This window comes from Clytia hemisphaerica, unplaced genomic scaffold (assembly GCF_902728285.1).
Source record: "Clytia hemisphaerica strain Z4C2 unplaced genomic scaffold, Clytia hemisphaerica genome assembly, whole genome shotgun sequence".
Classification (NCBI taxonomy): Eukaryota; Metazoa; Cnidaria; class Hydrozoa; order Leptothecata; family Clytiidae; genus Clytia; species Clytia hemisphaerica.
Window position 1 is genome coordinate 993,523 of NW_027103430.1, and position 15,016 is coordinate 1,008,538.

A 15,016-nucleotide genomic window follows, 5' to 3' on the forward strand; every position below is an offset into this window, starting at 1 on the left:
AATTCTTTATTTTCTTTAACTGCTTGTTTACTCGGCATATCTGATGCCATATTGCCCTAAAGTGGGAGAACGTTAACTGTACCGTTGCGGCTAGATGAGCTTCCAGCAGTGACTGATGATCGGCCCGGCTTTTCTTGGCTTATTCCTCTGCCACTCTTTCAAATTCCTCGGTTTCGCGTTTCTCTTTTTCGATTTTCGTTAAGATTTCAGTAGGACACGGAACAGTAAAAGTCGGTTCATATGCCCTACTGCACATGATTTTGCCCTTCCAATCCTCAGTCACTATTAGGCCCTCATGCGCCCTATCTGAACTTCGCACCCCTCTACCACCTCTACTTTTTGAGTTGCTCTCATACGTTATAGTGGCTTTTTCAAGGATCAGCCCGTTGTCCAATTGATAATATTTTGCCTTAACAGCGTGTTGAATAGCGCCACCTATCTTGCGAGTGGCATAGTCCCCTATGATGTACGCTTTGTACCAACCCATTCTATGAAAAGCTTCCCTATCATGGGTTATATTTCCCCAGATAATGATGGACATTGGCTTCTCCTCAGGCCGACAGGAAAACCTATTATAATTGCAGTGGCTATGAGTTAAATAGGTGTGTAAATTTTGGTTCTTGCCCTCAAGGTACGCGCTATGTATTCGCAGACTGAAGTGGTGGAACGAATGTCTCTTTGTGACCATCCATTTACAATAGTTGTGGTCTTTGGTATGAGTTGAGAATAGGGTGGACGTGATTTTAGATAAATGCATACCTACACTTCTTCCCTCGAAACAGATTTAGAGTCAGACCCAAAAAACTCTTTCTTGTATTTCATTGTGGTCCGGAAATGATCACAATGATAAATGTTGAAGGGGTCTTTTTAATAAAGTATTTTTTTTTACGTGAATATAGACTTCCGTTCGATTTTCCAGCCTTTTTAGAACTGCACTTCCGCACCCGGCAACTTGAGTAATTTTAAAAACTCTCTCGCAATGGAGTGTGGTGCAGTCATATAAATCGCCTAATTCTCTGGGCCCCAACCTCGCTTCAGATCCCAACAGAAACAGCCTTATAAAAACTAAGACCGTGATGATAGAGTTAGAAATTGAAAAGTTAAAATGGTTTTCGTTTTCTGGTTCCTTAATGATGATCATGTCCAGGCTTTCTTTTCGAGTTGTTTTATTTTCCACTTTCTTTTCCTCAGCTTTTCCGGCATATAGAATCTAAGGGAATGCAATCTAACGGGACGTCGCAAAATTTATCCCCTCCTTCGACCTCATTGTCTGGTCTTTCCCTGGTGGTGTACTTGTTTATTATAGGTGCATGGACAGTTACTGGGACTCTCCTCCCCTCGATCTCGAGTTTAAAATTGACAGGCGAAATTTTCTCAACAATACGGTATGGTCCATGCCAACGGAATCTTAGTTTATTAGAAAGGCCCTTGATAGAGTCCGGCACATGTAGCCATTCCAAGTCACCTACAAAAAAGGAGCGTCCACTGGGGTTTTTCTTTCCTCGTTCGCTTGCTGGGATCGTTGCATATTTTCTTTCGCGGTCTCTTGGGCCAAACGAAGGGAGGTTATCAGCTGTTCCTTCTGTTCAGCTAACTCTCCCTCTAATTCAGTTGGTGGTATAAGTGCTACGTCTAAGGGCATTCTGGGGTCGCGACCGTGGAGTAAGAAAAAGGAAGTTTCTTTGGTAGTGGAATGGGGGGGGGTAACTCTATAAGCAAATAGGGCAGAGTTAATGTGGGTATCCCAGTCGTCCTGAAATGCGTCAGTGAACTGGGCGAGTGTACACGCTAAAGTTCCATTATACCGCTCTACCAGTCCGTTTGTCGCTGGGTGATATGCTGTGGTATGAATCCTCTTAATTCGCAAAGCAGTGCTGAGCTCGGCAACGAGCCTCGCCAGGAAATTCTTTCCGCGATCCGAAAGAAGCTGCCTTGGGGCGCCAAACCTATAAACGATGCGCTCTAACATTATCTCCGCTACTAGAGGAGCTCTGGTGTGACTAGTTGCGACGGCCTCTGGCCACTTTGTATAAGTTTCTGTGAAAACTACTATATACCTATTGTCTCTGATTGTACCCATCAATGGCCCACGCCGACAGTGGTTCCGAACAGGGGATGGTTCATTGTGGCATGGCTTGTGTACGTGCCTGTACATACTTTAAATATATAAAAGAATGTGAAAGTGATAAAAAAAACCAATAATAATAAAAAAACATTTTCTGTGGCTAAGACGGCTTAAAAATGAAAAACTTCCCTTCATTTAAATATACTTAGCTGTTGTTTTATTTTATTTTTTCTTGATTTCTTTTCTTAATTCTAAAAATAAGAAACTCGAAAACATATGTTCCATTTCAGGTAGAGTACATGGACCCCTTAGTTGACCATATCCATTGGATTGGGGCGTCTTCTTCCGTGATAAGGATACGGCGCATTTCCATCCAAATTAAGGACATCTGAAGCACTCTGCTGCATTCGTAGACGGACTTCACAAAACAGTCTAGTGTTTAACCGATCGGTCAGGACCCGGGCAGTGACTACCACCAAATCTACGTGATCTGACAAGATCCTGAACAATACTCGCTGCACCTCATACTCGGTAGTGTCGCACATCTGGGCAAAGAGGAAGATGAGGAGTTCTTCGTACACCATGACCCTTGACTCTAGGAGGTTTGTCTCCCAAGTCAAGGAGCCAATGATGTTCGACGTATGGTCCTCCTCAGACTCTGCAATGTCGTATGGTGCTTGCATTACAAGGGGTGAAATTTGACGAAAAAAATTCACTGGGCAGTTAAAACCCTGGAATGTTCGGTTTCCCAGTAGGTGCGCTCATCGGTGGACACCAACGAAAATCGGTTTCAGACGGAAAAACACCATTATATTGCGAAAACAAATGAAAAAAAAACAACAGAAAAACAACATTTCCTTAGAACTTTTTTTCTTCTTTCTCAAAACGTAGGAGGAAACTGTAAGAAGAAGTCAACTATGCGATTATTACAAACGGATTAAAATTAATCTTTTCGAGAACAGCAGGTGTCAAACACCGTTTAACTACTGGGCCGTGCACTGTTCGTCAGTGGTCACTGGACAAAATCAACAAGGCACATTCGTTAATCCATTTCTACCTATTTGCATTTAAGTACACATCAGTTAAACCACTTCAACTCATTCTTATTTATAAGCCGTTTAACCATCAAATAAACCACAATAAAGAAAATAACAAAATATAATATAAATTAAAAACGTACACATTACAGTGTTTCTATGTAAAACTTTTGCTCGTCTAATAGATTCAAGGCTCTATTCAGCCGTTCATGATTTAAATGCTTTTGTCGTCTTAGGTTCTTCACCTTATTCTATCTTGGCAACGGTGGTTCAGGTACGGGTCTAGGGGCTGTAAAGGGCTGTGTCTTTCCTTCATGGAGCGGGCGTGGTACATCATATACCCCCGTCTCATGTACAGGGGGTACATCGCCCTGTAACGACCTTTCCGAGACAGCAGATCCCAGACAGTTTCCACATGTCCTACAGCCGCAAATTTCTCCCTTTATCCTAAGGTAAAAAACATACACCCCTAACAGAAGCAGTATAACCCAAATGATCATTCCGGGTATTCCACCAAATATTTCCTTGAATACAAAAGAGACTCCCGTTAGACTATCTTTTACTGCTGTACCTGTCGATATTATGAGCTTCCCCCTGCTTCCTCAATGGCTTTAATGATTTTTTTCACCACCACCTGCGACGCCACTAATGGTATCCTTGATAGCACGACCTAAACTCGAAATAACCTTATCACCTGTATACCCTGCAGCTTTCAGAACTGAAGCTAATCCCATGCCAATACCTTCAGCAATAGATCCTGACCCAATCGGGCTACCCTGTATCTTAATAAGTTCTTCTAACGCGCATTCCGATTCGGCTACTATTTGGAGCAAACTTGGTTGGTCCATGATGACAGGATTCTTGAGGAATATTTTTGTATTTAAACCCCTATGAGGTCATACCAAGTGCGGGAAGAGAGCCCTGTCTCGTATTCTGCTACCTAGGAGGTCAAGACGGCTACGTTTGTCGATATGGTACGCCTTATTATCTTTTTTTTATGAGCATGGTATGTTTTTTTAAACTCAGTACAATTAATGGACCTAGATCACGCCAGCAGGTTCCTACCTACTCTTAGAAAGAGAGTCATGTTGTTTCTTTTAGTGGTCACTGGGAAGAGCTTCCCATTTAGTTTCATACCCAAATGGAATTTATAATCAGTAACGATCCTACATTTGTAACTTACCACTGCGTCGCCTATACTTTTAAGTACCTCGCCCTTTTCGTCCGACATTAAGCTTTGTGACGTTGATGGAAAGTTTTTCAATGCCCAATTTTGAAAGCTTTTTATGTTTTTATTTATTCAGCAAACCTGATGCCAAACTGCTCTAAAATGACTAAATATTTGTGTCGACAGTCACTGCGAGGTGACCTTCTAGTAGTAGTTGTTGGTCCTTTATACTTTTTCGGGAAAATTCTTCCGCAATCTTTTTGAAGGCTTCCCGTTGCTGTTACTCACCGCTCATTTCAAAAATTACTGTCTTTGGACACTGAATTACACGCCCGTGTTCTTTTCTGGACCGACATTTAAATTTCCCCTCAACCAAGTTCTTGATATATATGTCGGTGTATCGATGAACCATGCACTTACTCTCTGTTTTTCTAGCTATAATTTCCAGTATCAGACTATTATCTAGCTGATAGGATTTATCTGCTTCTTCTCTCTGTATAGCGCCCCCTACTTTAAGTGACGGATTGAGCATTTAATCACCTATTTTGTATGCTTTATATCTCCCTAGGCGATGAAACTCGAACTTGCTCTAAACGACCAGGGACTTAGGCCTTTTCTTCTGAGTGATAGTACATTTGTTTGTATGGACAATGGGAGTGAGTTAATGACTGATGGATATTATCTTGCTTACCCTCCAAATACGCTTGGGTAATTTTTAAAGTGAAGTGATTAAAGGATAGATGCTTCGTAACCAACCACTTACATAAGAAATGGTCATCCATGTGACTTGTAAAAAGTGAGGGGTTAACCTTATACAGATGATTTCCCAACGCTATCCTATTCCTATAGGCCTCTTGACACTGTTTTGGGGTAACCTTGGCTGTCTGCGATGTTCTTTTCTCGTCTGACCAAAAAAAATATTTCTTACAAATCAAGGTTACCTGTTCTTGTTCGCAATGGTAGATGGGGAAAGGAGTGGCCACAGGAACTTTAGTACAATACCATTGAGTCTAAGAGGTTTACCTACCAGGTCTGGTAACTGATCATGTTTGTGGCGTGGCTATCCCTGGATTCCATGATGACGTCCAGTTCTTGCATCACCAGAATTGACATCAGCTAAAAAAAAAAACTCACAGGGAAACTTAAACCCTGGGATGCATGTGATCGGGTGCAGGAGATATAAACCCCTTTCTCACCAGAAAACAAACTATACAGAACAAAAGAAAGAACACATAATGTCGCACACGGAGATTTAGCTGTGGAACTCTATGGATACTCTACCAGACAGTCTAACTAAATCTCGAAGCACAGTTAGCTATCGAATGAATTTTATATTTACATGAAATTGATCACTAACATATACTGGTTATACTAAATTCTCAACAATTTCCGATTCCAATTAACTGATCCTTAGCATAATTGTCTGAAAAGTCGATAACACAATATCATTTCAGAGATTGATGTTATGGAAGTTTAGCTCCAGATCTAAATCAGTAACAAGTCTATTTTTTAGTAGTAACAGGTCGTAAGTCTCCATCTCTCCAGCCTTTTCCGACTCCCTATTAATTTTCTGATTCCGATATTTACAATTTTTAGTTCTGTGAGTATTTAGAGAACTGGATTTAGAGCCTGGGATCAATAGTCACGTTGGTTTAAATTATCCGCGTCTATTTATGTGGTCAGGGTTGCTTCCTCTTCGATCCCAGCCCATAAATCTTTCAGTGTTTTGCGTGAATTGAATCAGTTTCTTGGTTTTTTCTCGATTATCTAGCGGCGTTACAGTCATTTTTCTTCAATGATCTTCATGCGTAAATCTATTCAATATAGAGAAGGTCTTTTCATGTTCTTTTCCTGCGTCAGCACGTTGAACGTGAGTGGATAATGCAGATTGTTTGTTTTGGGATGAGAATGATGTTTTCCCAATGCATTTCTAAGCCATAAGTGACGTCTTCGTCACTAAAGTATTTATTTCAACTAAAAATGATTGTTATACCATGTGGATTTTTTTTCAACATCCGTTTTCAGATGTGTGTAAAAGTCACTAGTAGATGTGACGGCTTATCAAACGAATGAGACCCAGTCGGTGAGTACGACCTGACTATGAAAAAGACGGGCTTATAACCTTGGTGGGGTACCTAATTTTATCTACAGACAGTGATGTATGACTTTGCAGTTACAATACATTCAGAATATTTAACAATAACAATGCTCTACAATACTAACTATAAATATAAGGATACTTACAACTGAGCTGGTCAGCCGCCAATCACTACTGAAATAACACTAAAGTTCAGAAGGGCTGAAGAGGACTTGTTTATTTGCTGTTCAATATAGGGTGGAAGACGCCATTGCGCGTAAGGAGAGCACTAAGTGGTCGCTATAAAGGTGTGGCCGGAGGAAATTTAGTGCATGCCTATGACCTTAAATGGCTGAAGTTAAATTAGATAGAATAAGTATTTCAATATATTAATTAGCCACTTTCAGGCCAATATTAATTAGTAGCTCAAGGTTATCGATGTAGTAAGGTTGTTTCGGGGGTGCTTCTTCTCTAGTCAGGATGTGTAAGACTTATTCTGCGTATTCTTCTCCGTAGCTTGAATTTTTAAGTCGGCAAAATACTACTTTTAGCATTTTAAACACTCCAAATCACTTTTTTCTTTGGATTGATGACTCTCTATTTTAAGTTGGTGAGTTAGAGTGTGTATATATTGGTGACCCAGTAGTAATGTGGTATAGTTTTGCCATATCGGTATCTCGTTTATGTTAGTTGGTATCGAATTTTAAATAGTACAGCTATGTATTTCTCCCTCGGTATTTTACGGGATAATTTCAAGGATACCTCAAGAAACGGATGTCAATATAGTCCCTTTATTGTTGGTCAGAAACGGAGCGATTTCAGCCTTATCCCAAATCCCTTTATGCAATAAGTAAAGACAAGAACCGGTATCTACCAGAGCAATAGTTTTTTTGGTACTTTTTGGTCAGTTGATCGGCAATGTTGATGACCTACCTCTAAGGTTACCATCCCTCTTCATAAATAATACTCACATAAAACTTGTGCATGATACAACTTTCCTTGGAGTAGTAATTGACAAATCTTTAAACTTGAATAAACATATATCAAGCATTGAGAATAAAATTTCTAAAAACATTGGTATCATATACAAAGCTAAACAGGTTCTAAAAATAGAATCTCAAAAAAAACTTTATTTTGCGTTTATTCATAGCTATCTAAATTATTGTAACATAATATGGGGTAGTACCTTCGAATCTAATCTTAAAAAACTTTATAGTAAACAAAAACATGCATTACGAATTATGTTTGGTGTAAAAATATTGCCCCGATTAGTCATCACTTTAAAGAACTGGGTGCACTTAATATTTACCAATTAAATATCCTGCAAACAATATCTTTCATGGGTAGTGTCAAAAGAAAGACTTGCCCAAAGGCGTTTTCAGATCAATTTCCGACAATTTCACACATATACCAAACAAGGTAATCAAATAATGCTTTTAAGATACAATGCGCGAAATAGCCGTAAAAAGATTTGCGGTCAAATACACCTTTCCTAAGTTTATCGATTTTTTTCGACATCTCCAGTTTGAAACGAGAACTTGATACTTTTGAGGTATTTGGCGATACAAAGTCATTTTGAAAATTTGACATTTAAAGCATTTTCCGTTCCTTTTTAAGGCTTTTTTATGGCTTAATTCCTTTGTTTTTACGGTCAAACCTCTCTTAAAAGATATTGTATCCTACCGGGCCTCGTTTCTATTCCGTTTCCATGGGATACTTTTGTTTAAGAATTTAAGAAAAAACTTTAAAATTGAAATGTCTTAAGAACCGGAAGAGCTTTTAACATAATTTTGTTGATTTTTTGTTGATTTTGTATTTCGTATGGAATATTTCTAAATTAAAAGGAAGTAGAGCATGTTTTAGGAATAGTGTTTTTCAAAAAGTCGAAATAAACTCGGGAAGGTGTATACAGAGGTCCTTTTATGTGGAATAATGTGCTAAACGAAGAACTCAAAGAAACCTGCACTTAATAATCTGAATTATGCTTCAATAAATCTGTCAAACAATATATCATAAACTTTGACATTTCAAGCAGATTTCTTTAATTCTTTTGACAACGTCTTATATCTTTTTTATTACTTTTTTTATTTTCTTTTCTTTCTTTTTTATATAGTTTATTTTAATTTTTATTTACACATAGACGTCGTCGTCGTCCCGTTGAATTGAGGTATTTTGTCTAAAGTCACTTGGTGTCAATTCATCTTGAAAACGTGGGCTACTGCTCTTCAATTTCCACATAAGGCAATGCTGTCGTTCGAGCTGGTTGAGTATGGCTCTTCGTAAATGTGTTCGTCACTTGAAGAAGAGGTGTCGAGGATGTCTCAATCTCCTCGACGCAGTGGAGCCGGCATTCTTGGTGTTGTTCTGTCGATTGGCACCAGCCTGTCATCGAGTCTTCCTTACGTTTGCCATCTTGTTTTTCTTTCACAGCTCCTCATCTCGCTCTTCAGATTTATCGGTTAAATAATTCATAAGTAATAAAAGTATTACCAGTAGTTATTGCACTTTCCTGATTTATATTTACGCATTCAACTTTTGTTTGATGCCACATCAATGAAACGTTTGTTTCTCCTCCAACCGCCGTAAATCTTTTAATTATGCAAGTGTTCGTATCTTGTTTGACTTGAATCAAATGTAATCAAAGATGCTTCATTATAACAGTTCTTTCCAACGTTCCTTCAGGGCCTTGAATAATTGATGCAAAGCAAAGATTTAATGTTTATATTATTCTTCTCGATTAACTCTAAATATTTGATTTTGTGTAAAACTTTCGTTTTGATAGTTTTTGATATTCCCTGATGTAAAATCGATTATGTCAACCAAACTACCAATCAACAGTTTCTGTGGTGTAATTAAGTAGTATTCTACTACAATCTTCTACTGTTCTTGTTCCTTGGTGTAATGTAGCTCCCTCCTTTTGGCTCTTTGATTCTTGCAAAGCGAGTTCTTTTGGTTCACCTTCAGTGTGACGAAGGGAAGTTAGGCAATTGGCGCGAGCCTTTAGTTATTGAGGGGACCTCTCAGATCACTTATCTGCTCCTCCGATCAGGGTATCCCTTCTTTGGGTTAAGTTTATAGAACCGTAGTAAAGGTACCCTAATAGATTTCAATCAACATCAATTCTGTTTCTCCAATTAAGCAATAAATTTCAAATAAGCGTAACATAAATAATATCAAATAAATTAGTAGCTCTGGCATGTAATTAACGATAGTCTTCTTTGAAGGCCTTCTCCTTCAATCTTTCGTCTTCTATTCAGAGGTCTGAGCTCATGGGCCTGATCCCCACTTTATTGATGTCTATTCATCTTTCAGTTCATTAACACCGTGTTGGCTCAGTCCCAACCTATTTTGCATTATTCATTATTGATTACTATTTATCATCGTCAACTTCACAACACTTCAAAATGTCAGCATTGATAGTGAACATGTCATCTTTGCCTCCCTCCATATTGTGGTCACTATCTTTCAAGGATGGATATTCGAAGATACCAACTGGCTTTACCACAGTACAATCGTAGAGTAGTCCAAGGTCAAGTGTCTTTGAGTTGCTTTGAGCGGCACCAACACACTTCAATAAAATGAATAGCATGTAGAAGCCGACTGTAGATAATGAGTTTACTGAGCTTGTTCTAGGTCGAGTGCCTGATCTCTCCCAGTATTCCTTGATGAGGTCCTGATTGATATTTTTACTCGGTTCCCAGCTGCCATCATCACTAGGAAAGCCTTTCCATCGTAACTGATATTTATAGCCACGCCTACATTGTTTGTGTGCTACAATTTTGTCAACAATATACTGACCGTTAAGTAGCTCACCCTGATAAGTAGGAGTGGTTCTCGCTGTTGTTGATTGTTGGCGAACCTTTTCAGGTGCTGTTGGTCCATTGTTGGCTGGACGTAATAAAGGTGTGTCGAATAAAGCTGGTGCATCACTCTTGTCATTTTGTTCGTGTGAATCGGGCTCAACTTCCAGCGTTCTTGTGTGTCACTTGATTCTATCATAGTGAATCCACTGCTCTTTTCCTTTAATCACTATTGAGTAGATTGAGTGTTTACATCTAGTGATCGTGTACGGACCTGAACAGATCTGCATGAGTTTGAACGATTTTCCTTTGACTCTTCTTGTGTTCTTAATGAGTACGAGGTCTCATTCCTCGTATGGTACCTCAGGGTTTACCAGTTGTGAGCTTTCTAGGTTCCTTTTAGATTCTTTAAAAAATTCAGCAAATATCTTCTGAAGCCATTGAGTGTACGCCAGGAGATCCATGAAATCAGTGTCGTTATTTTCTAGTTCAACGTTCACGGGTAAATTAGCCTCGTACCCATAATTAAGAAAGAATGCAGTGAATATGCGAGAGGCATTCAGAGAGGTGCGGTATGGAAAAAGTATCATGAGAAGGTACTTGTCCCAGTCGTCTTGATGCTTGTCTATGTACTGTGCTAGGCAACGAGCAATAGAGCGGTGGAGTCGCTCGCAAATTCCATTTGTTTGACAGCGATAAGGTGTGGTGGTTGTCTTCTCCATTCTCAGTATTCGGCATACCTCCTTCATCAATAGGGATACAAAATTTGGGCCGTTATCACATAGTATACTTCTAGGCATGCCGTGTCTTGTGATTATCTCATCCACCATGATCTGGGCCAATACTGGTGTTTCACAGCCTGGAATGCAAAAAGCTTCTGACCAGGCAGTGAATCTATCAACAAAGAATAGGATGTATTTAATACCAGTAAGGGTCATCTTGAATGGACTGAGTATGTCAACTGTGAGTTCCTGCCAGGGCAGGGTGCAAGGGATGGTTTACAAGCTAGCCTTCAATGATTTTCCCTTGTGTTATTCTCTGTAACCGGGGCATCTCGATGTATTTCACCACGTCCTGGTACAATCCCGGCCAAAAGTATGATTACCATGTTGTTTTTATTGTCATTTCTACGCCAAAAGGTCCTCCTGTTGGATGTCGGTGGACGGTTTCAATAATGTCTTGGCAATGTCTCTTTGTTATCAGCACAGGTGTTTCTATCGGTAGCATCATCATTCTCGTCGCCGAACTTACAATTATCAAGATCTGGGTAGTTCTTCTTACGGACATGGAAATGAAAATATATTAAAAATTCCACTGTGTGTGTCTCAACCTTTTTGTCGATTGTTTGGATATGCTCGTGTCGATGGAACTTCTGGTTTAAAAAACCCTTATGATGGTTTGGTTTCGTATACATATTTAACTTTGAACACTTTAATTAAAAGTTCTGAAAGCAGAATCCAGTAAATGGGATTATTTCTGTATTCATGGAGTATGTTATAGGATTTATGATACGAACGGTCCCCAATGGGGTCAATCTAAGGTACTGTATAAGAAAAAGAACGAATTGTGGATTGATCAAATTGATGAGTCAGAAAAGGAATATATTGCAATGGGTCGTCTTGTTGATTCATACTTACGTGATGGTGAATTTTAAACTAGATCTGCTATGTATGCTAGATGTTTAAATTGGTGTTATTGATTTCCTCGTAAATCTAGAAAAACAAAAACAATATTATCCGTTTTATAATGAGTATCAAAATCCAGATTCCACTCAACCGTGTTTTTATAAAGAATTGTTTCAATGTCTAGGTGCTGTTCATTGATTATCTTATTTCCATAAACCTATTCGGTTCTATCAAAAGTTTCCAGCTTGGACTACTGAGCAATTTAAAAGTGAAAATAATAATGCACCCTCCCCCAGTCGAAATAGAAATAAAAAGAGAACGGAGAGTGTATTCTCCCCTCGCTGAGCTAATAGTTTTTTGCTCTTTCCTTTATTGGCCAATTACCTTACGAATGGTATATGTAAATCCAATAGCGAGGAATTGATATCTTTCGCGTTCTTGCGTTCTCTTTCTCTTTAAAAACATGTAAAAAACCTAACAAATCGACACTGAAACTGCTACTCTGGATTCTAAGAGATTCAACGTTCTTCTGCAAAATAAAACATAACAGTAAAGATTGCGGCTAAAGCAGAGATATAAACTTTCAGATTAAAAACATTGCTATAGGGCTTTATTTTTAGAAAGAAAACAGCTCTAAACTGATTAAAATTGAGCTTTTTGTATCGCAGTATTTTGTTAAAAATGGCGCCTTTTGCATAAACAAAGATGGTGGTCTTTGTTTATGCAAAAGGCGCCATCTTTAAAAGGACGTTTTACGAATAATTAATACGGTTAATAAACAATAGAGACGTTTCTGATTCGCAAATTCATTTTCTTGTAATTTTTGACTAAGTCTTGGATGTTCTAAGCGTTTTCGCCAACAAAAATCATAAAGAAATAAATAAGTTCATACCTAAACTATCCCCTTAAAACCTCAAAAAAAAATTCGAACTCCCCCCCCCCCCTGAAATCCTCCACCCCACCCTAGTAGATACTTTCTGACCACTCCCTAATCACGCACTCGAATATTGTTCTCGAAGGTGCAGGGGAAGGAAAATTCATCAGGGTGGAGTGGTGGTACAGTTCCTATCGAACAGTTACATATACCTGCGTCATTTTTGGATGCACCACATATGGATCTCACAGGTAGGGTTACGTTAGTCTGAAGGTCTTCAGATACCTTTTCGTCCAAAATGTTGTTTTCCGACTTCCAACTGCAAGTATTATTTTGGCACGGAAAACTCCATATACCTTAATAGGTGACTTTTTGGCGACATTTAGAGAAATTGTCTTTGGTGATAAATGTGATAAATCTGACATTTTGAATTCTGATTTCAGTAAGTGTTCTAGGGACCATATGTCGGATTAAGCTCCAGTGTCTGCAATGGTTGCAGAGTCAACGGATGTAGAATTTTTTTTGTCCAGTGTAAGACAGAGGTTGACTCTTGAGTGGAATGACATGCGTACGTACATACATGACGTACGTTAACTAGCGCAACATGAATAACGGCTAACGTAAATGTCTCGCCAAGGGTCTAAGTAGTTAAGTTGGGTCTAGCTCTGAGTACAATATTTCCAAGATATGTTCCTCAGTGTACTAAAAGACTGATTTCCCTAAACTAGTTTAGGTAGTGAGGTAGCTGGAATTGTGTGGTGTAGAAATAATATTTTTTTTGTCATGCAGCTTTTGTAGAAAAATCAAGCCTGTCCAAATATCGGAAGAGATTACACGTCTTTTTATAAACATAGGGCAAAAATTTGTGAGCCTCATTATGCTTAGCAAAATTGAATTTTTGAGCTTCAAATATGCTCATGCTATGCTTATTTAATGGCATATCTTACACATTATTTATACATGATTTTTTAAATGTGGTGTCAATCGAACAAATCGAACAGCATATCAATTGAACACAATTGAACAATTGTAATTCGATTGTCCAATGCAATCAAATTGTAATTGAATATTACCAAGGTTTTGTCGTTCAATTGCTTCGATTCAGTTTGACTGTATTCCATTATTGTTAGATTGCATTACATTACTGTTCGGTCACATTCGATTGACATTACATTCGTGATCTGGTATGGTACAAATGCACTGGCTCTCTAAGTTAATGTTCTATTATCTTTAAGGAATATTACCTCTGATTTATATCAATAATTTTACTATTGAAGGAGAAAATATAAGTGATCCTTTTCCCATGGAAAGTTACATATTTATAGTACTTGCTTTTTACTGTCTTTCCTGGTAAAACTACTGATTTTTTTTGCTCGTAGATATTTTGTGTCAAGAAGCCATGAAAAACATGACCGAGGCAAGTTATTATTTTTCAATGTCCCGGATTCCTGGATTCAGCCAAGATTTTGATGGAAAAAACTGTATTTCGAACCCCTACAACCCCCCAGATCCAGAGGACAAAAATTGGTTGGCGCCTCCTTAGTCAATATACGTATCAGAGGGTCCAGGGTCAGAATTCACCGGAAAATCGGCCGTCGAAATAATTGATTGGTCGGCGGAATAGCCGTCCGGCTGGCGGAAATGTTATCCGGCCGGCGCGGAATAGGCCGTCGGAACAGTCATCCGGCCGTCGGAACAATTACCCGGCCGTCGAAATCGTTAATGATGTTTGGAATATTTTGCTTTTGTTTAATCTGAAGCAAGTGGGCAATAAACGTATCAACAAGGTGAGTATTTTTCAAACAATACTGTATACTGTGATTTTTTAAGTATTCTAAAATCATGGCCGTAATATTTGAGAAAAAAGGGAAATCCACCGAGATGTTTAGAAAGCACAATCGATTTGTAAGTACTCTAAAGTAGATTGGAAGGGTAACTCTGACTTTTAACATGAGACTTAAGACTTGAGACCTTAGAATCTGAGGATCAAAAAGTTCAAAAATGATCTATTAGGCTCATAATATAGCCAGGAGGTCTATAAACCCGAGCCAAATTGAAATATCCAATTAAATTTGAGAGATGGCCCAAAATATCTCGCCCAAACTCCCGGGGGGGGAGGCACTCAAGGTAAATGACCTACCAGACGTTCGGCCCTTAAGGGTAGGTTTTTCATAGTTCAGCTAGTGCACTGTAAGGGTAGGAAATTACAAGACTGCAGTGAACTGCACTGTAAGGGTAGGAATCTTTGGTAAAATTATCACAAAATTGGTCAATTTTGGAGGAAAAATTCCACATTTTCTTGGAAAATTACAAAAATTTTCGCCCTTACGGGTGAGAAATTTTGAAAAAGTGCACTGTAAGGGTTCGATT